We start from the raw sequence: 23,514 nt of genomic DNA, 5'->3' as shown, positions 1-23,514 counted from the left end.
TATTTTTCCTGCTTTTTTGCTTTGCATGTAATGAGTCTATCTCATATATTAGTTTCACCTTTTAAGTTGCATTAGTGAAATAAATTAACTTTTGCACGATATTCTAATTTTTCGAGTCACACATCATCCCTCAAGGAGTGATAGTATTTCACGGTCACCCACAACAATTAGGGACATATGTAAACTAACTTTTCTATGAGCAGGAGAGTCAAAGGCATAATATTCTAAATGTAACTGAAGAGGGTTTTTTTGGTTTTCTCTGAACTGTGTATAGCATATATTGCTCTCGCAATTAACTCTCTGTGGTGTGAGAAGTGAAGATGAGAAGACTTGGTATATAAGCTAAAGAGAGCTGGAGACAGTTACTGTTGGATTTAACTCCCTCAGAACTAAAGTTTCTGACAAAATGTTCAACTATCCCCACAGCTCCTCTACCCCTCGTACTTCCTAACAATAAACCTGCAGAGGATCAGGTTGAGCTAATTCTCAAGAGTTACAAAGAGGAAAAAAAGACACAGGTTTCCCCTGAAGTGTCTATGAAAATCACTCTCTTGGTGATCTGACAGAAGCAAGGGAAACAGAAGAAGCAGGAAATAAATAGGATGTCACAGATGGGGGTCATGCCTTGTTTCATCAGACACTAAGAAAACGTTTGCATTTTTTCGTACAGAAGTTAGATCAGGTTGTGATATTGGAAAATAAGCCATTCAAGCACACATGGTTCACTACAATAAGCAGTTTGGAAAAGACTGGAGACAACCCCCACTAGGTCCCAAGATGAAGGAAATGTAAATCTCGGTACTTAAGTATTTACAAATTCATAATGACAATTAAAGTTATATTGGTACAAAATATAAAAAGTCAAGTATCCAGATACAGGAATAAAAACAACAATCTCATGTTCGAAGCATATATTGTTAGTCATATAAAAGCAAGTTGCACTGATGTTATAATACTCTCAGGAATATGCTGGGAGTGGAAAGTTTGGTAAATCTTCAATGTAAAAAATCTCCTCTACATGTTTTGTGGACAATTACGCTTCTGATGACAGAGTACCAGTAAACTGAAAATGCATAGATAATAATGTAATGACAATGATGGTATAGGGCGGTAGCCACAAAACTGCTTACCAATGAGTACCAGCATTTGGAGGCGGCCAAGACAGAGGCACCAAAGAGCCTCCCCAACAGCGGATACAGGAGGGGCATACAAGCCTGCAGACCAATAGACCACTCAACAACTGAAAAGAGTGTATAGCAGGCGTATATCTAACTGTACTGAAACCTTATCTATATTAAAAGGGACAGAGAATTGAACAAGAAAATAATAAATAAAAAGGGGTAAAGGGAGTGGGGGAAAAGGAGAAAAGAGGAAGGAAAGAAAGGGGGAGAGGAAAGGGAGGGAGGTAGGGGGAAGTGGAAAAGAGAGAGGGAGGGGAAGAGCGAGGAGTGAGTGGTGGGGGGAGATGGGAAAGAGAGGGGAGAGGAGGGGAAAGATAGGGGAAAATAGGGGGGAGGCGGGAAAGATAGGGGAAAATAGGGGGGAGGCAGGAAAGGAGGGAAGGGTAAAAGAGGAGGAAAAAGGGGGGAAGGGAAGAAGGGGGAAGATAAAAGAAGAGAAAAGGGTAAGCATGGAGGGAAAGAGGAGAAGGACAGGGGGAGGAGGGAAGGAAAAGAAAACCCCTCCTCTCCCCTCTTTACCAATGAAATGTAACTTTTTATCAAGTGATTGTGTCTAAAACCCCGTACACACGGTCGGACTTTTGGCCAACCAACTTAAAAATCCGGCACTTTTCGTATTTGTCCGACTGTGTGTACGTTCCATCGGACCAACTTTTTTGGCTTTCATCGGACAAAAAGTTGGGTCTGTGAACGGACCAACTTTAGGTCAAGAAAAGTCCGATGGTGCAAAGTGCGACCGTGTGTACAGAAAACAATCGGACTTTGGGAAAAAGTCGAAATGCGCATGCTCCGAAGTAAAGAGCACCCGGAAGCCATCTGTCTAGTAAAACTAGCGTTCGTTTTTGAAAATGCTCATTTGTCACGCGGCACGTTTAGAAATCTCAAAAAGCAGCGCATATTCTCTTTGTATTTCTAATGTCATAATATTTAAATCTGCTTTGCTGGTGATACGGACGGATTACAAAACAATGTATTTAGTTTGGATTAGTGTATTTTGTTGATCTGAATCCAGCAAATTTCTCAATTCTTTTGTGTGTCAACCCCATTATCCCCAATTATTTATGCTGGTCAAAGTAATAACTACTCTATGTGTGTCACTTTAATTTTAGCAAAGAGCCTGCCTACTCCCAAACTGACATTTGACTTTACACACATAATCCAAGACTTTTTAACAGCATCCTTTTATTTTTAAACAAATGTAAAAAATAATGACAGATCCAAAACAACAGGAAGGCAGCAATATAAATACTGGTTGACTTGGCAAAGCCTCTGTACCCCAGGGCATACATAAATTATGTTTTAATCTCCAAACTTGGGGACCTGAGCATGAAATTAAATATAGGGAGCACAAGAAGATTGTGGTCTCCAAAAGATGGGGAGCAGCAGCAGAAGACATATCTGTGCCCAGTCTGTGGTACTTCACCAGGCTGATAATTTAAAAAAACAAACTGAACCACGACCAACACTCTCCACACTTCAATCCCCATCAGCTGAGGCCATTTTTTTTACACTCCCAACACAATACAAAAACCAAGAATATATTGAAGCAAAATATTTTCTGCCATTAATCTGGTATTTTTTAAAAGCAAAACATAAAATTAGACACTCAAATTTCCCACAACAAAAAATATGTTACAAATCATATTATTGTTTTACAAATTAGTATCCCCTAAAATCTGGGCTCTGAGTTGGCCACTGACCCCCATGCTGCTGGGGTGGGTTGGCTTGCTGGGGTGGGTTGGCTTGCTGGGGTGGGTAGGTTGGCTGGGGTGGGTAGGTTGGCTGGTGTGGGTAGGCTGGCTGGTGTGGGTAGGTTGGCTGGTGTGGGTAGGCTGGGTGGGGTTGGTAGCTTGTCAGGGGTTGGTAGGCTGTCTGTGGTTGGTAGGCCTGTTGTAGATTCGCTGGAGGTGCGTGATCTAAATCACAGACATGTGAATTAGGGGTTAGCTCCTGTCTCATGGCCTTGCTAAGGAGCTGTACCATGATCCCCTCACATAGCTCCCTTTGATCGGCATTAATTTCCCTTAACTTATTGGCTATAAAACAGCCAAACCCTTCTGCACTATCGGGTGCTGTGGTGATGACCGATGTGGCCCTACTCAGAAATTCCGCTGTGGCCTCATCCAGATGTTGCCTCTTCTTGGCCCTTTTTCTAGGAGGGTTCAGTGTAGGGATTCTGCATTGTGTTGACTGGCTGCTGGGCCCAGCCTCTTCTTGGCTGCCAAGGTCCTGTGTCTGAAAAAGGAGCATCATTTCTTTTTTCTTGCCATCATAACAACACATTACCATCATAGTATATTTGAATGGCCATATTTTCAATAATACTATACCTGTGTCAAGCTGAGCTCCTCCTCCTCCTCCTCCTCCTCATCCTGTGTTGGTTCAGCCTCAGTATCTGTGGCCTCTGCTGATGCGGATGTAAGTGTGGAAATATGTTGGCGTGGCTCAGTTTGGTCCTTTAAAAACATCAGGCTGCTGAAGTACCATAGCTTGGGCACATACACATCATCTGCTGCAGCTCCCGATCTTGTTGAACCCACAATCTTCTTGAGCTCCCTCAGAAAAGTGCTCATCAGGCTCCCAATTTTGGCTTTGATTTGTGTCTCGTTGGCCCTGGGGTACATAGTCATTGCTTCTGCCACCAGTTCATCAATTGCTGCCTGCCTTTTATTTTTATTTGAGTAGTCTTTATTGGTGACCTGCCACAGACAGGTGTGAGATGTATAGAGCTTAATAAAAGCTGTGATGAAGGCTTTTGAATTCAGCTTTCCACCCTTTGCTTTAGGCATTTTTTTTAGGAGATCTCTGCAATAAAGGATACAATACAACCAATAAGTCTTTGCTTTAACTTCCTAACCTGCTTATACAATTTCTGTTTCTTTCTATAAGCTCAATCATGCATTAACCACTAGTGTCACAATGTATTCACCTACCTTTGTTCCGCGTATACCTTCGGCTGCACGTGGAGTCGTACCGCTGGCTTCGTGCATGCGTCCGTGACATCGACCGCTCGTTCTTGATTTATATAGCCTGCGCATGCGTAAAGCTCCGCTCTACGTGCATCATGACGCTGGGGCGGGACAACATTCTTTTTTCTGCATGCGACATTCTGGGATGTCTGAGGGAGAACATGATGGCGGTATCCACGAAAACGAACAGGCCCCGCAGTGGAGCCGTTTATAGAAAGCACAAGGCCACCCCCATGAGCAAGGGGGAGATGGTTCGAATCTTTGAGAAATACGATTACGATTGTAAAATGGAGAACTATGATAGGCCCAACAGCCATAAAGACTGGGTTCTGGAGAAGGTCCTCGCGGTATTGGAAGGAGATTATGGGGTCCAACGAACGAAAGACCAAATACGAAAACGATGGTCAGATTTGAAGCACAGAGAGCAAGAAAATTTGGACTCCATTCACAGCACCATTATCAAAAAAAGTAAGTACATGTAATTATATAATTATTTGTCTGTACATTATAGATGGATGAAATTTAAAGTGTATTTTTGATGGTGGGGCCTACAGAAGAAGTTAATTCAAGTTTGCATGCAGTTCATTAAAATTGTAAAGTTTTTTTTTCTGTCTTGGCTACTTTAGTCAAATACTTCATATACTGTATTCTAATGTTTTCCACAGAACAAAGGCACAGAGAAAAACACCACAGGGGACAAAGGGAGGCTTCCCTTGGCCGGGCTCCAACAGGGGAGAGAACAGGGGAGACAACAGGCCCAAAATCGTCCCCAAAACGTAAGTTAATAATAATAGTAATGTGATTTTTCCAGTGACAGGGGTGTTTATAGGTAGGACAAAGGCCATGGGCTCAGGGCAGAACTTAAGGGGTACATTACACTTTATGTTAGATGCGTGGCTCATCACTGACCATTAATGACACATTTGCAGGGTAGACATGGGTAGAGGAGAGGCCCTGGGGATCAGAGTCACACAGAGTCACGCCTGCTAGATTTCACATCATATATCCCATATTGCCTTAGCAAACAAGAGTGATGGGTGTCATCTGCCTGAGTTGTTTAATGTGGCCTATATATAGACATGTATTCACACATTTTAAATGACATCATACTCCTGTTCCCTAGCATTGCGTTTATTTTAATAATGCATAGTGTAGTGCACTAGTGTGGAGCAAACTGGTTCACCAGGGCAAGGTTGTTGTACTTTAAAAGCAGCACATGTGATTCTGGTAATATAATGTAATTTCGGGGAAGATTCATAGATGATTTATTGTTTCATTTTAGAGGATCGTGAGTGTGCTCAGCACCAACCTTTGCAGGATTTGGAGGATAGCGATTTCCTGATGAAGCAACCAATTTTTGGTCCAAACAGTCCTCCTCTTCCTGGTCCTGGTCCGGGCTTGAGCAATAGCCAGAACTCCAAGACCATAAACAGCACGCTCTCTCGCAGGATTACGCAACATTTCGGAATCGAGCGAACGCACGCAAAGGAACGAGCAAAAAGGCACGAACTGGAAATCGGGAAAGCACTCACACGAAACGTCAACTAACTATATAGTAGCTGAAGGAACGCAACAGGTGACGTCCGTGATTTGAACTTCCTCTTTTAATCTCTCGGCCGTATGTTGAAACGTCACTACGTTCGTGTTGGTTGCCGAAAAAGTCCGAGTGTGTGTATGCTATGGGTGTGATCGGACAAATCAATTAAGACAAAAATCCAAGGGAAATTTTGTTGGATGTCCGACCGTGTGTACGAACCTTAAGGCACATAACAGATTGTAAAGGTTTTTTTTTTCTTTTAAATAACAAACATGTTATACTTACCTGCTCTGTGCAATGATTTTGTACAGAGCAACCCCAATCTCTTCTTCTGAGGTGCCACAGCGGCACTCCTGGCTTCTCCTCTTCATTGGGTGCTCCCACGAAGAGAGAGAGGGGTCATCAGTATGGCCAGAACCAATGTAGTTAGCAGCATTCCTCCGTAGAAAATTATGGAGGATGCAGCAGCACAACACCACATGGTTAAGTTTGTATTCAGCCAAGTGAAAGGCAGTCAGAAAAAGCCGAAACCGACATGACAAAATGCCAAAGGCGTTTTCAACCACCCTTCTGGCACGGGAAAGTCTATAGTTATAGATCCGTTGCTCAGGGGTGAGGTTCCTCATTGGAAAGGGCTTCATCACATGTTCCCCAAGAGCAAACGCCTCATCTGCCACAAAAACAAAGTTGAGGCCCTCCACGTTGTCCTGCGCAGGTGGCAAATGTAAGGTGCCATTCGTAAGACGCTGGTAGAATTCGGTATGAGCCATGACACCTCCATCAGAATGACGACCATTCATACCAACATCCACATATAGAAATTCTTAGTTGGCAGAAACAATAGCAAGCAGAACTATGCTTCTAAAGCCCTTATAATTATAAAAATAAGAGCCTGAGGCCGGTGGAGGAACAATTCTGACATGTTTGCCATCAATGGCACCCCCACAGTTGGGAAAATTCCACTGATTGGCAAACTGGGCCGCAACATCCTGCCATTCCTCAGGGTTTGAAGGAAACTGTGGAGTCAAGCAAAGAAAAATTTGTTAACACTTGAGCAGAAAATATTTGCAGCAATTTTAACACATACATTATAGGGGCAAGATAACAATAAAAAAATTCAAAGAGTTTGTTGACTAAAAATTGACTATCAGACATAATAATATGCTTCCTGACTCCCTCTGGTGGCACATTAAATACATTTTGGGGAGATGATGTTGAATGGTTAAAGTTTGGCAAGTGTTAATAACTCTCTCCTTTTCCATGGGACCAATATGGTGAAACAATGAAGGATCATGTTGCAACCCACTTGGGTTTTTGGGATTGTCACACCAGAGGCTAGAGAATAACATAATATATACAAAAAAAATGTTTTTTTTTGATAAATCATGACGTGGATCTAATGTGATATCAAAGAAAATAACTTACCTGAATATAGTCCTTCTGCAGGACTTGAATAATGGCACAGCAAGTGTCCGGAATTATGTGTCCCAGAGCCTGGGGAGAGATCCCAGTGGTGAACTTGATGTCCTGGAGGCTTCTTCCTGTGGCCAAATAACGCAAAGTGGCTATGAGCCGTTGCTCTGCAGGAATGGCAGGCCTCATACAGGTGTCCTTCTTGCTAATATATGGGGACAGCAAGTTTAGAAGACGCTGCAAGCAGGCATCTGACATCCGAAGATAGTTCCGAAAATCATTCGGATTGTTTTCTTGCAGCTCCCTGAGCAATGATATATGTGAAAATTGTTCCTGATGAAGCAACCAATTTTTGGTCCAAACAGTCCTCCTCTTCCTGGTCCTGGTCCGGGCTTGAGCAATAGCCAGAACTCCAAGACCATAAACAGCACGCTCTCTCGCAGGATTACGCAACATTTCGGAATCGAGCGAACGCACGCAAAGGAACGAGCAAAAAGGCACGAACTGGAAATCGGGAAAGCACTCACACGAAACGTCAACTAACTATATAGTAGCTGAAGGAACGCAACAGGTTACGTCCGTGATTTGAACTTCCTCTTTTAATCTCTCGGCCGTATGTTGAAACGTCACTACGTTCGTGTTGGTTGCCGAAAAAGTCCGAGTGTGTGTATGCTATGGGTGTGATCGGACAAATCAATTAAGACAAAAATCCAAGGGAAATTTTGTTGGATGTCCGACCGTGTGTACGAACCTTAAGGCACATAACAGATTGTAAAGGTTTTTTTTTTTCATTTAAATAACAAACATGTTATACTTACCTGCTCTGTGCAAGGATTTTGTACAGAGCAACCCCAATCTCTTCTTCTGAGGTGCCACGGCGGCACTCCTGGCTTCTCCTCTTCATTGGGTGCTCCCACGAAGAGCCACTTTCCCTGGGGGCAACCGTGCGGGCATGCTCACGAGTCCCACTGCTGTGTCCATTGACACAGACAGCAGGACTCAAACCCGCCCCTTGTTCTCGTGTCACTGGATTTTAATTGACAGCAGCGGGAGCCATCTATCCAATGAGGACGGAGACAGCGGCTGGAGCTTCTGGACTTGTGCTTGTCATTGGAACGGACGGGTTCAGGTATGACAAAAAAGGGGCTCTGGGGGCAGCTGCAACACAGGTTTTTCATCTTAACGCATAGACTGTATTAAGATGAAAAACCTTGCGTCTTTACAACTCCTTTATGAATTTGTAAATACTTGTATAGCACCACCCCCGAAGCAGCCACTTGGGAAATTTGGATTCTCTGATCTCTGCCTCAACTCCAAGAATGACCTAAGCCCCTAATAACTCTATCCATTAGCGGTCCATATACTCTTACAATAGGCAGTTTTTTTTAAAGGGGTTGTAAATAGCTTCCTTTAACTTAGTGCAGTCCTCCTTCACTTACCTCATCCTTCGATTTTGCTTTTAAATGTCCTTATTTCTTCTGAGAAATCCTCACTTCCTGTTCTTCGGTCTGTAACTCCACACAGTAATGCAAGGCTTTCTCCCTGGTGTGGAGTGTCGTGTATGTATGGAGGAAAGTACACCCAAAGTGGGTGTCCATCTTCACCATGTTGGCATTTTGAGAGGATAGTGCACTTAGAAGAAATAGAAGAGTGATGGTAGAAAAAATAACAAGTGGTCCATAGAGTCTGTCCCATTTCTTTTTTCTTTTTTCATAGAGAGTTGAAGTTGCAGAAAGCAGTTAATTTAAAAGTGCCCATTATAAGGCGCTTAGCAGCAATGAGAAGGTGAGGGAGAGCACTATGTTTATAGCAAGAGGGAGGCATATGGGGAACTGGAAGGAGAAAGCATTTTGGAGAATTAGGAACGTCTATCCCGAGGCCCTCCAACATGTGTTTACATATCATTTACCAAAAGGGCAGAAGAGAGCACTCTCACCATGTATGGAGGAAAGTACCCCATGTCCGCAGCCCCTCCAGCTCAAATCAGAATGTGATGGATACATTTTTGCTAGAGTCGTGCCGCATTGAGAAAACCCCAGTCCATGCGATTGAACACCTTCTTGGGATCTGTGGAGAGATTTAAATATGGGGGCAGATTGTCGCGTGTCTGGGCCCAATGAATGAGCTGCAGAGCCCGAATAAAGTTATCTCGGGGCCTCCTGGCCCACTATAAAACCCTGGGAATCAATCACCCGGTCCCTTAGGACCCTCCACTGGCTAGCCATGAAGGATCGGGTTACATTTAAGACCCTCTGCCTCACTCACAAATGTACACAAGGAAACGCTCCGCAATACCTCTGTGACAAAATAAAGCACTACACCCCAAGTCGCCCCCTCTGATCAACTAACCAGAACCTCCTTTACATCCCCAAGACCCACTACAAATCAAAAGGCGAACGAAGATTTGCAGTCCAAGGTACCGGCTTTGGAACACTCTACCCACGGACATCCGCTTGGGAGAAAACCATCTGGCCTTCAGGAAGAAGCTTAAGACCCATCTCTTCTGAAGACACTGGCGGAAACTGGTTCCAAAAAGCGCCTTGACCCACTGGGGAATGGAGTTTATGAACATGTGATGATACTCGCTGCTTCCGGAGAGCCCTGGCCAACATTCTGCCACACTTATTACCATGCTCATCGTACTTATGAGCTACATAGCACAACTGTCTGCAAATTCACTGATCTAAGAGTTTGGAAAAGAGCTCACGTAGTGTTGTCAGGCAGGAAGCACATCTCGGTCTGCCATTTGCTTGTGCAGCAGCTCAGCTTGTTGTTGTGTGTTGCCTGTCGTTCCCTTTTCACCTTAGTTACACATGCAATAAGTGCACCGCGTACTACAGCCTTATGGACCTCCCAAAGTATACCATGACTAATTTCCCCATTATAATTTTTTAAAAATGTAGTGAGACCATCTCTCTTCTAGACCTGGTACTACTCTAGAGTCATGGGGAAAAGGGATGCCGCTCTAGGAAGGGTGTCTGAAAATGTAACAGCAGGTGCAGGCTAAGCATAGGCAATTTGGTGAGGAGAAAATTCTGGACAGCCGCACTCAAAATCAATGCCTTTATTAAAAAGAGGTAATAATCAAAAAAATGCAAGCCACGGCAAACAACGGAATACAGGAGCTGATGCGTTTCACACTTTCAAAAGTGCTTATTCAAGCTATGAATAGAATTTTCTCCTCACCCAATATTCTAGAGTCATCTAAAAGGTTCGCGTTCAGTCTCCATGCCCAGGATCAAGATGCCATATGGGCTAAGTTGAGCATTATGGTCACAGGGGCATTATCGCAGATGGTAATCTGGTCAATTGTGGAGTCGTCCAACAACTCTAAGCTGCTTTATTCCACTAATAGCAAATCTATTCTAGTATATACCTCGTGAATGGTATAGTGGCTATAGTCTTTCTCTGAGGCATGTATAACCCTCCAGCAGCCAACTAAAGTGTGTTTCTGTGGGGACTTGCGAAAATGCTTCAAGAAACAAAGGAATGCGTGAAGCGACTCGCTGAGGTATCTACCGTGGGGTCCAGGCTGACATTAAAGTCCCCTCCCAAGACTAATCATCCCTTGCAGAAAGTCCAAAACTATCAAGGACCATATCTATAAACGAGAGTTGTTGGGAGTTCGGGGCATAAGGGGTAGCAAAAGTGTAGACCTGTCCCATGATGGTGCCCTTCAAGAAGATGCATTGCCCTTGAGGATAAATTAAATGGGATGTGTGCTTGAACGGACAATACCTGTGAATGGCTATAGCTGTCCCTCTAGATTTTGAGGAGTTGCTCAGATACTATTGGGGAAACATGTGATTGGGGAGTTTTGGAGTAGAAGCATCAGTAAAGTGGGTCTCCTGCAAGAAAAGGAGCTGTGCCCCCAGGTGCTTGAGCTCCAGCTATAGTCTGTTGCATTCGTTGGGAGAGCATAAGCCACGTGTGTTGTATGACACTACCTTAATCGTCACCATGAAGGATTAGTTGCAGGGTGTCCAAACGAAACCCTTCAGAGTGTTGAACCAGGTGTGAGCAGCCACGTATCTGGAGTGTAAGTTCGGAAGAGAAAAAAAAGGCATTAGGCACATTACAACAAAATAAATTTGTGCATGCGTTGCACGATCTGTCCTTTTAGTGAGAGCTTATGCAGCTTGCAAATAACGTCTCTAGGATTTGAGGCATCTTGTGAAAGGGGGCTGAGCGCTCTATGAGCACTATCAATTTCCCCTGATTCATTGGGGGAAAGCTCCCAAATTTTTCCGAAGATGCCCTGTAGAGTTGGGAGAATGCCTTTGGCTGCTGTTGCCTCTGGCAACACGCGGATGCGGATATTAGAACGGCGGCTGTGGTTCTCATAGTCATCTAGTTGGCAAATGAGAACCTCAATTCTTTGTTCTTAAACATAGCAGGTATCCCTGAGCTGGGACATGGCTGGAAGAGTCTCCTTAACCCTCTGCTTCAGGGCTTCCATTCCGTTGCCCAGCTGATTACGGAGCCATGGGAGGACTTACCAAAAGCCTGCGACTGTGATTGAGCCCGGCGGTAGTATGACATCCCGGCTGTGGCTCTGTGAGGCTAAGGATCCCCAGTGGAGGCTTAGAGAGTGTCCGTCGGTGAAGAGCTGCAGGAACACACATCCTCACTCGATCATATCCAGGCTGCGCGCCCTTGTCGCTGTATTTGATTCACCGTCTATGGACTTCCTTTTACACCAGTTTTTATTGCTTGCATTTATATGTACACTTATTTACACACTTTGAGCGCTACACTATTTATTTTTTTATCTCCCTGGTAGGGGACCTGAGGTCAAAACGAGACGAGCTAGGTCACTGTCAATGGAGTGTCTCCTGATATAAAATATCTCCCAATATGTGTCCCCCACACATTTCAGCACAGAGGAGTATGGAGGATACATATTGGAAGACATTTTATATCAAGAAACACTGGCATGTGAAATGTTCCAAAATTACAGTAACAGGATCAAAGCAAATGCTGGTTAAACTGAAAATGTGTAATGACATTTTGCATGAATGTATGAACCAAAAAGGCAGCTATCTTATTTTGAATTAGCAAAAACAGGCACTAAAGATAAAATCCAAGAGATTGTTTTCTGCTGGTAATTTACATGCGATTCTTACTTTTCTTGTAAAATAAGACTTTCTTAACAACATACCTTTTAATACTCTAACTTTTACAAATGTCCCTTACAATATTGTATATAGCTTTTCCAAATGACTATTTCAAAACACATTGTTTTGATTTTTATTCACAGAAAATGATTAATACCATCTGACAAACATAGCATAAAAGGTGTTTTTTTTTTTTGTATTTTTGTTTCATTCACAAACATTTAAAATACAGCAAAAATTCAGCTTATTACAAGCAAATAAATACCCCGAGAGAAAAAGGTGAACATAGCCTTAAAAACTGTTTTCCCTGCAGCCATTAAATAGAAAACAGGTCACTATGTGCAAGTTACTGCCAATTTTAGAAGGATTATTATTGTGCTTGCTTGTTTATATTATACTTTTGGTAAATACATTACCTGAGCGAGCCTTGCTCACATTAATAAAACAGTTGTTGTCCCTTGTGGATAAATCTCAACTTTTCCTTCACTCTTCCCATATAGAATATGTATTGAAGGCTTTATTAGCCTGTGCTGTTCCTGTTATAAATATGTTTTCACTTGGCCGAGATTATGTCTGTAAAGTGGATTTTAGACCACTGTGTTAGTGACACAAATTCATCTGGTTCTATTGCACTGCATATATCAAGACCTACAACAGCAGAAAATGGATACTGACAGGTGAATTCACAAACTGAATTGAGGACTTTTGTAGCTGCCTTTAAAGCAAACTGTTATTGTTCCAAGTACACCAAAGTCACATCTTCATGTATGTTTGAAGCATCATTTTTATTTTTAGCTATGTACATCTTATTTGAGCAGTCCTGCATCTTCAAGCATCAGTACTGTCCCATATTTAGCTGTGCAAGGCATATAATCATTTTAGAGGGGAGCAGGACATTTTCCTTTTTTCTACCTTTCTATTTTTTGGGTCTTGTAGATTAGTCGTTGTCAACTTTAGTGAGACCAGGACCTGGTAAATTCTTCCAAAGCCTTCCATGCCTCAAAAGTAAACAAAAATAATATTTATACAATACAATTTATATAAAAGCAAACTGTTGATTAAAAATTTATTAAAATGGGAGTAATCAGTTGAAAAATTAATTTCGGTAATTTAAGCACTTAAATACCAGTCTGTATTACCCCTTTAACCATTTGAGGACCGCCGCACGATGATATACGTTGACAAAATGTCATGACTGGGCACAAGGGCGTACATGTACGTCCCCTTTAAAAACCCAGCCGTGGGTCGCGCAGCGTGCCGGAGGTGGCGCAGTCGCGAACTGGTCCTCTTCGCAGTGACTGTCCCTGCGGGAACAGCGGACCCAATCGCCGCCGGTATCCCTCGATCGGGTGACAGAGAGGAAGAACGGGGAGATGTGAGTGTAAACAAACCTCTCCCCGTGCTTCATAGTGTGGCGGTCACTGATCGTCTGTTCCCTGTGTTACGTAGCGATGATCAGTGACGTCACCCGCACAGCCATGCCCCCCCACAGTAAGAACACTCCCTTAGGGCACACTTAACCCCTACAGCGCCCCCTCATGGTTAACCCCTTCACTGCCAGTGTCATTTTCACAGTAATCAGTGCATTTTTATAGCACTTTTCGCTGTGAAAATGACAATGGTCCCAAAAATGTGTCAAAAGTGTTTGAGGTGTCCGCCATAATGTCGCAGTCATGAAAAAAATCACTGATCTCCGCCATTACTAGTAAAAAAAAAATATTAATGAAAATGCCATAAAACTATGCCCTATTTTGTAAACGCTATTGTGCAAACCAATCAATAAACGCTTATTGCGTTTTTTTTTTTACCAAAAAATTGTAGAAGAATACGTATCGGCCTAAACTGAGGAAAACATTTTTTTTATATATTTTTGGGGAATATTTATTATAGCAAAAAGTAAAAACTATTGAATTTTTTTCAAAATTGTCGCTCTATTTTTGTTTATAGCGCAAAAAAAAAAAAAACGCAGAGGTGATCAAATACCACCAAAAGGAAGCTCTATTTGTGGGAAAAAAGGACACCAAATTTGTTTGGGAGGCACACCGCACGACTGCGCAATTGTCAGTTAAAGTGACGCAGTGCTGAATCGCAAAAAGGGGCCAGGTCCTTTACCTGCATAATGGTCTGGATCTTAAGTAATCAATACCAGGCGGTTTTTCAGCTTCTAGTGCTGTGATACTCCGTCATGCAACATTTACCAAAATGTATTTAATATTTTTTTTGAGACAGATAGATCTTTGTTTCGGTGGTATTTAAAATAGAACTGAAGGCATTTTTTTTATTTTGGATAGAGTAAGAAAGAGATATCACCACTGTCAATTTTTTTTTTTGCTGAAAGTATGACAAGGGGGAGATTTCCTTTCACTTTTTATCCCAGAGCCATAACAGGAAGTGAGAGGAAATCCCCCAATGTAAGGGAAAACACCAGGGTCACCAGAATCCCCATTAAAGCCCCATTAAAGGACTTCCCCAGTTTCCTGTTCTGATGACGACTTACAAATAGGGTTTTTCTTTCACTTTTGGCAATGACAGAAAATCTGGAGAGAGTGACTTTACGCATGATGTCATGTTTCCATCCCTAATTAATGTGTAAAGAAATAGATAGAGATAGAAATGGGACTTTAGATGAAACATGTCATCGTGGGTAGAGATAATATGTATGACTGAATTTAATACATTTTAAATTGATGTAATGTCATTAACCCCTAAGGGTAGTCCATGATTTTGAAAGCATAAATAAATAAAATATAATACAAATATAATCATAGAAGATTAATATAATTGTTGGGGCTGTTGCTGATTAAAATTTTCGTGTTTGATAATCGTTTTTTTTTATCGATTAATCGACTAATTTCGATTAATTGTAATGCACATACATTTTTCGGATCACCACCATATATAGTCCCCACTGTAATATCCATAGACATCTCCCACACTGTAATGTGGTCCACATCTCCCCCACTGTATAGGAATATTAGTGCTTGCTTAGTCTTACCAGAGGGTGATGACATCAGCTAGGCTCACCTAAACCGCTGCTGGGTGGACCAATATGGCCGCCGCTGCGGGAGCTAGGCCGAAGCCACGGCCTTTCCTATGGCCGAGGTAGCAGCGGAGCTCCGCGGATCACATGGTGTGCCGATCCACATATGGTGACCCGTTCGGATCATGGATCATTTACGATCCGTTGCAGCACTAGTACCGATCAAAAGAATTTTGATTGATCAAAAAAATTAACGATTAATCAAGGAATTAATCTTTAATTTCTACAGTCCTAATCATCTTTTTTATAATAATAATAAATGTAATGCAAACAAATCAAAGGACATGATTAATATAATGAATAGAATACAGACAAATACATAAATCAATAAATTTGCAAATCAAAAATACATAAATCACATGATACAAGTACAGACAAGAAAGAATAATGTTATTGAAATTCATGATTAAAACAACCTAACTGAGCATCCTTAGTTTAAAAATAAAGTTTTTTTTGGCTTCCTGACAGTCATTGGGGTAAGATGCACGTATTTACTAAAACGTAAAAATAAAGTAACTATTAATATATGTAACCTTCTAATAAAAATAAATATCAGAGACAACCGCTTACTGAAAAATACTTACAGCGTAGCCCCCAAATTATGCTCAATTCCAGCAATGGGATTAAATGATGGTCTGGAACAAACTGCCTCACCTGAGGTTGAGGCAGGGTAACACCTAACCTCCCAAAAAATCGGAGAAAGGGCCAGGGGATAGGACAGCCATGGACCAACCCAGATAGTCACACTATCTATCCAATAAATGTTGTGTGTGCACATATTGACCAAATCTGTAAAAAATATTGCAATAAAAAACAGTGAATATCAAAAGCGACTGCAAGGTCAAAAAATACTAAATGTGTTTCAAGGATGGATTTTTTGACAATGACAGTCATTATGACAAATAGAGAAGGTAAATATCCATAATAGGGACATGACAGCAAAAAAAAAAAAAAACTGACAGTTGTTCTGATCCCTCTCCACTCTAAGAAAATGTTGCCTTCAGCTTACCATTGTTCTTTTCTTTTTTTTTTTTACTATATAAAGGAAAAAATACCAAAACTTTTGAAAAAGAAAATAGTTTTCCTTACTTTCTGATAAAATACTAAATTTCCAAACAGTACAGTCACCCCAGAAATGTCCACTTTTTGCAACGTAGATACCCCAAGGTAATCTCATTTTTTTGACAAACCTTTATTGGAAAATAAAAAAACATGCTGGTGTTGAGATGTTTAAAACATTGAGCTTGATAATATTGCACTAGGTACAGTGGGCCAGATTCACATAGAATTACGTTGCTCCACGGCAGCGTAACGTATGTGATTTACGTTACACCGCCGCAGGTTTACAGCGTAAGTGCCTGATTCTCAGAACTCTTACCTGTAAACTTGCGGCGGTGTAACGTAAATGCACTCGGCGCAAGCCCGCCCAATTCAAATGGGGCGGGCACCATTTAAATTAGGCGCGTTCCCGCACCCAACGTACTGCGCATGCTCCGTCGGGTAAATTACCTGAGGTGCATTGCGCTAAATGACATCGCACGGACGTCATTTGTTTAGACGTCAACGTAAATGGCGTCCAGCGCCATTCACGGACGACTTACGCAAACGACGTTGTTTTTTAAATTTCGACGCAGGAACGAAGGCCATACTTAACATGGCTTAGGACAACTAGGGCTCAGCCCTAATTTTACGCGGCATAACTCGACGGAAACTACGTAAAGTTAGACCGACGGGCAGCGCGGACGTTCGGGAATCGCCGTAACTATTCATTTGCATATTCTACACCGACCGCAATGGCCTCGCCACCTAGCGGCCGGCCTAGAATTGCATCCTTAACCTGCCTGGCGGTATTCCCGAGTCTGACTCGGGGTTAGATTTTCCTGCTGCGAGCGGTAACCCCGAGTCAGACTCGGGCTTGCCTCGCTAGATCCACAGGCTTGGTTTACTTACCTTGTCCCTGGATCCAGCGATGCCACCGCGCTGTGTGAGCGAGCGGGACCTCGCTCGATTCACACAGTGCCTCTGTGTAACGCTGATCTCCGTTCCCTGCGACGTTACGACGCACGGGGACAAAGAACGGCGCCAAATTCAAAAAAGTAAACAAACACTTTACATACAGTATACTGTAATCTTATAGATTACATTACTGTATGTAAAAAATACACACCCCCTTGTCCCTAGTGGTCTGTCCTGTGTCATGCATGTCATTTTATATAATAAAAACGTTTCTTTCTCCCTGCAAACTGTAGATTGTCCATAGCAACCAAAAGTGTTCCTTTATGTCAAAAATGGTTTTAGATCAGCTAAAAAACAGCGATAATAAATTATAATCACTTGCAGAATTGTGCGATAGCGATTTGTGGGGAAATTTGTCATAAAAAATAAATAATAATGACAGCGACAATTCTGCAACTGAGCAAATTTCAGTGATTTTGATTTGATTACATTATTGAATAATTTTTATTATAATTATATTATTATTTGTTATAATTATTTATAATTATTTATTATATTATAATTCGGGATTTTCCTAGTTAACATGACGGAAAATCTGAGTTATATGATGACAGGAGGCGAGTATCTTGCATTAAACTTTCTTTTTAATGCTCATAGCAGAAAACCATAAACACTTATTTCTTTAATACAGAGAAAAAATCTTCATAGGACTACAATACCCAGCAGCCCCTGGGGTCCCTCCCCCCTGACACAGTCTCTATATAAAGGGCTGTCTGGGTCTCCTCCTCCTCTTTCTTTATGCGATCCTGGGTAGTCACGGAACATCACGTAAGTCTATCCTTGAGGATCTCGTTCAGTTGGTATCGAGGAAGCTCCATCAACTTTGGAAAACAGGGCCAACCGGGCCGCAGTAGCGAACATCACCTGGGTGATGGATATGCGATCTGAACTGTGTTCAACTGGAACAAAAAACAGAAAACCGTCATACGTGAACTTCGGAGTGTTTTCTTAACGTCCGCATAGGCGTAGACTCCACCCATCAATAGCCTGAAAGAGAAAACATATTATGATAGGGTGGGAAGGGTGGGAAGATACTCGCCTCCTGTCATCATATAACTCAGATTTTCCGTCATGTTAACTAGGAAAATCCCGAATTATATATCAGACAGGAGGCTTCATATCTTGCATGTTTAAAGCTATCACCATAATATAATACATGCAATATATCTAAAGTATTGAGGAAGAGACATGGTTAGTAGGTCTGAAATAATACTGTCTAAACGTCGTTTCTGATGACCAGTCCGCCGCTAGTAGGAGGTCCGAGAGGGAACCCCCCGAAGTGACTACTTTGGTAGCCATGGCACCCCTGGTGGAGTGAGCTCCGAAAAGCGAGGTGTCGATTCCGGCCATATCCATGGCCGATCTCACCCACCTGGCCAATGAAGCCGGGGAAACTGGGAGGTGTGGTTTCACATATGAAACCAGAAGTTGATTCAGGTTTGGTGACCTTAGGTTCGCAGTTCGAGATTCATATTGCTGCAAACACCGAACCACGCAGATGTGTGGATGGTCAGGGAAAAAGGGATAGAACACTGTATGGATCCCTGTTTTCGTACGGCGAACCACAGAGAACCGTACACCCTCCGGCGAGAATTGACGCCGGGAGATGTCCAATGCTCTAACATCTGAGACCCGTTTTATGGATATAAGGCATAAAAGGGTCGAAAGCTTGATAGAAAGGTTCTTCAATGAGAGGGTATCATTTTCCCCCCAAGATGTGAAGAGCCGCAGCACCTGGGAGACATCCCATGTGGATTGATATCTAGGTCGGGGGGGGCGGTTATATTTTACCCCCCGTAGAAGTCTGCAGATCAGCGGGTGTTTACCCACCGGTGAAGCTTCCACCGGACAGTGGTAGGCCGAGATGGCAGATCTGTAAACATTTAATGAGCTATAAGACTTGCCCGCCTCATACGCGTCTGCTAAATAATTCACTATATCTGGTACAGGTGCATGAACGGCATCAATTTGCCGTTGATCACACCAACGCACCCACAGGGTCCAGGCCGATCTGTACGCCGACCTAGTCCCTGGGGCCCAGGCCAAGGCGAGGAGGTCTCTAGCTGATTGTGAAAACGTGTTATCAGGGATTCCGAACCTGAGATCAACCACGCTAGAAGGGTAAGGTTGCCGTCTCTCAACAGAGGATGACAGCCTAGGGTTGCGTTCGATAGGAGATGAGGTGTGAACGGGATTAATCGGGGAAAGTCGATCGACATCCCTAGAAGGAGAGGAAACCACGGTTGCGTCGGCCACCATGGTGTGATCAACACAACCGTCGCCACCTGGGTCGCTACCTGAAGAAGCGTCCTGGTGAGCATGTTGAACGGGGGAAACGCATAGTGTGTCCCCCGCGTCCAAAGTTGTCGGAACGCATCGACTGCCAATGCCTCTGGGTCCGGTCTCCAGCTGTAAAAGCGGGGTAGTTGCCGGTTGAGACGAGAGGCAAAGAGGTCCGTCTGCAGAGGGCCCCACAGAGACTGCAGTGACAGGAAGACCGTACGATCCAGCGTCCAGTCGCTGGAATCCGTAAGGTAGCGTGAATTCCAGTCTGCAACGGTGTTGGAAATCCCGGGCAGGTATTCTGTCATAGGGGTGGTATTGATGGAGAGGCAGAACTGCCAAAAGTCGGATGCAATATCCGCCAGGATTTTGGATTTTGTGCCTCCTAAGCGATTGACATATTGCACTGCTGCAATATTGTCCATGCGTAAGAGTACGCATTTGTTGGAAGTATGAGGGAGAAAACTTTTGACCGCGAAGTATGCTGCCAAAAGTTCCAAGGCATTGATGTGGAGGCGTGTTTCCTCCACGGACCATTTCCCTCCGGTGGTGATCTGGCCGCACCGGGCACCCCAGCCCTGGCGACTCGCGTCTGATTCTATGATCACCTCCGGGTAGGAGTTGAAAATAGTCCTGCCGTTCCACTCTATGGCGTGGCGAAGCCACCATTGTAATTCTTCTATGGCATCCGGGCTTAACGGGACTTCGTCCGCGTATCGTAGCCCTTGTTGCAAGTGGAGAGTTTTTAGCCTTTGTAAAGCACGATAATGTAAAGGTGCCGGGAAAATGGCCTGGATAGAGGCCGATAGGAGGCCTACTATGCGAGCCAGCAAACGAAGGGAGACCCGACCTTTGCGTAACGTGGCCCTGATTTCTTTGCGAATCAGAGCCAGTTTCGCTTTCGGTAACAGTAGAAGAGCTTGTTTGGTGTCCACCAGAAACCCCAGGAATTCCATCTCTTGAGAGGGTTCCAGTACTGATTTCTTGAAGTTGATGAGGAAACCGAGTTCCTCCAACAGGGACACCGCCCATTGGCTGTGTAGATAGGCTAGCGTTCTGGATCGAGCCATGATCAGCATGTCGTCCAGGTAGATTATTAGGCGCACACCTCTGCTCCTCAGAGCGGCTATTACCGGTTTGAGGAGTTTGGTGAAACACCATGGGGCTGATGACAAGCCGAATGGGAGGCAGGTGAACTGCCACATCCGGTCCCGCCACTGAAATTTTAGGAATGATTGAGATTCGCTGTGCATAGGAACCGTGAGGTACGCGTCTTTCAAATCTATTTTTATCAACCAGTCTCCTGGCCATAGGAGATCGCGTAACAGGTGGATACCTTCCATCTTGAAATGGCGGTATGCCACATGCTGGTTGAGATCTCTCAGATTTATGACGGGGCGATGGCCGCCGTCTTTCTTCTTCACCAGGAAGATGTTGCTGATGAAACCGGGGGAGAGGGGGTCTACCTCCTGAACCGCTCCCTTGGACAGGAGCTCTCTGAGTTCCTCGTCGATCAGTTCTATGTTTTGGGCCGAAAAATGGATAGGATGGGGCATTACGTTTAATGTCGGGAGAGCCAAGAACTCTATCCGATAACCCGTTACCGTTGAGAGGATCCAAGTATCCGTCGAGATCTTGGACCAGGCGTGGGAAAAATACATCAGTCTGCCCCCCACCTGTGTGTGTGGAATGAAAGAAGGAATTAAACTCACCGGTCGGTGGCCTAGACCTTGGAAATCCACGTCCTCCGCGTCCCCTCCAGGGGCGTCCCCGTGGGGGGAAAAAGGGTGCGGGTTGAGCCATCGGCAGGGTGTACGGCTGTGGAGCAGGAGTGTACTGCTGATTGGGCGGTCTTGAGTAGGGCCTGTACTGAGCAGTGCGGCCGGTAGATCGCCCTCTGCCTCTACCGGCCTTCCCAAAAACCCGGCCGGGTTGGGATTTTCTCAATGATGATTGTGCCTTGTCCAGGCTCGAAAAGAGGCTCACAAATTTATTTATATTTTTAATGAGGTCATCTCCGAAGAGAAGACCCCCTGCAGAAGGTCCCGGTTCATTTTCTGCCAGATGGCTGAGCTGCGGGTCCAACTTCATCAGGATGGAGCGGCGGCGCTCCACCGAGCAAGTTGTATTAGCGGTGCCCAGCAGGCATATAGCGCGCTGGGCCCAGCCCCTGAGTTGTGATAAGTCTACAGGTTGGGCTGATGAGGCCGCCTGTTCCCCCAAATTTAGAATTTTAGTGAGGGGACCAAGTATATCTAGTATACGGTCCTGGATAATTTTAAAGGACCTTTCAATCCCTTTCTTTGCATATTTTCCGGATCTTGTCAAATATTTGAGCAAAACCGGATCTATCTCGGGGGTGATAGCCACTTTGTTTGCCACATGTGGTCTGGGGCATTCTGACCGCAGTTTGTTGCGGTTCACCCTATCCAAGGACCGTCTGGTCCATAGTTCCAAATACTGCGCCACATGGGGGAGTGGAGTCCAATCCCCCGAGCGCGGGTGAGAAATCTCGTCCGGGTTGAATAATGCTTGCCCTTGAGAGTCTACAATGGCGTTTTGTGACATCTCAGCATTGGCGTCATGGTGGATCGCCGTAAGCCCCGCCTCCTCCTCGTCGTCTATGAGTGAGTCAGAGGATTCGGCTTCGTCAGACACTTCAGACTCGTCATCGGATGTATCATATGAGTCTGGTTTAATCCGCCTGGCGGATCTATGCCCTTTGCTTATCTCCTTGGGGCCCAAGGGTCGGATGTGGTCTGAAACGTGCGGGGTGTGGCAGGTCGGATTGGATCCTGCTTGGGGCACATTGTAAACTTCCCCTGCCGGGGAGTCGAATTGCACTGACAAGTGCTTGAGCTTTTGGGCCACTTTGCCTTTAGTCGGGGGGTACCCCGAAGTGGATGGGACTGAGGTTGATCCAGCTGTATTGGCCGACAAAGCAGCTTGAATGGATTTGGCAATCAATTCCTGTATCAGGTTCGTGGATAGTAGATGCGATGCATCCATTTCCACTACCTCATTGCCCGAGCCATTACCCTCTGTAGCCATTATATATAGTATAATTAATCTATGAACTAATAGGAATTTATTTGTCAGGGATAAATCACTGACAAGCAATCTCTAATGACAGTTAGTGTGGTAAAAGTTAGGGACTGCAGACTGCAGCAGTAAGATCACTGCAGCAGTAAGGTTTGAGTACTGCCCTGTCCGGGTGATAGGATCCCCCAATCTGCCCTGGTACCTGACCGTGGTAGAGGTCTTGGGTCCGAGTATTGCGGCAGTAGAGGGAGAAAAAATATTTTGGGCAGCTAGTCCTCAGCGCGCTCCTGCTCCTTCCGACCGTTGCTCTGAGGTGGACGGATTTGCAGGGAATCGCGCCTCGCTCCTACGTCCGTAATCTCGCGAGATCACGGCCGTAGTCTCGCGAGATTACGGCCGTTCGCTCTGATAGGACGCCAAATGGAAGGAGGCGTGCCGAGGAGCAGCGTCTCTCGGCCGCGCCCCTCCACAAACCAAAGCCCGCGAATTGCGGTGAGAGGGTGAGGGAGGGAAATGGCGCCTGACAGGGAAAGAGACAAGGACAGTGAGAGATTCTGTGTGATAAAGGAGCTGGACTAACGGCGCCAGCGCGGTAGTCCAGCCAGATATATTTACATAAGACAACTAGCAATACTAATCCATTACACAATATAAAAGATAATGATAATAAAAGATAATGTCAGAATATAACAAACGATGTACTTATCTTATGCCATGAGCAGAAAGAAAGAGGAGGAGGAGACCCAGACAGCCCTTTATATAGAGACTGTGTCAGGGGGGAGGGACCCCAGGGGCTGCTGGGTATTGTAGTCCTATGAAGATTTTTTCTCTGTATTAAAGAAATAAGTGTTTATGGTTTTCTGCTATGAGCATTAAAAAGAAAGTTTAATGCAAGATATGAAGCCTCCTGTCTGAT

Source organism: Rana temporaria, chromosome 1 (assembly GCF_905171775.1).
Source record: "Rana temporaria chromosome 1, aRanTem1.1, whole genome shotgun sequence".
NCBI lineage: Eukaryota > Metazoa > Chordata > Amphibia > Anura > Ranidae > Rana > Rana temporaria.
Note: the sequence above shows the minus strand (reverse complement) of the source record.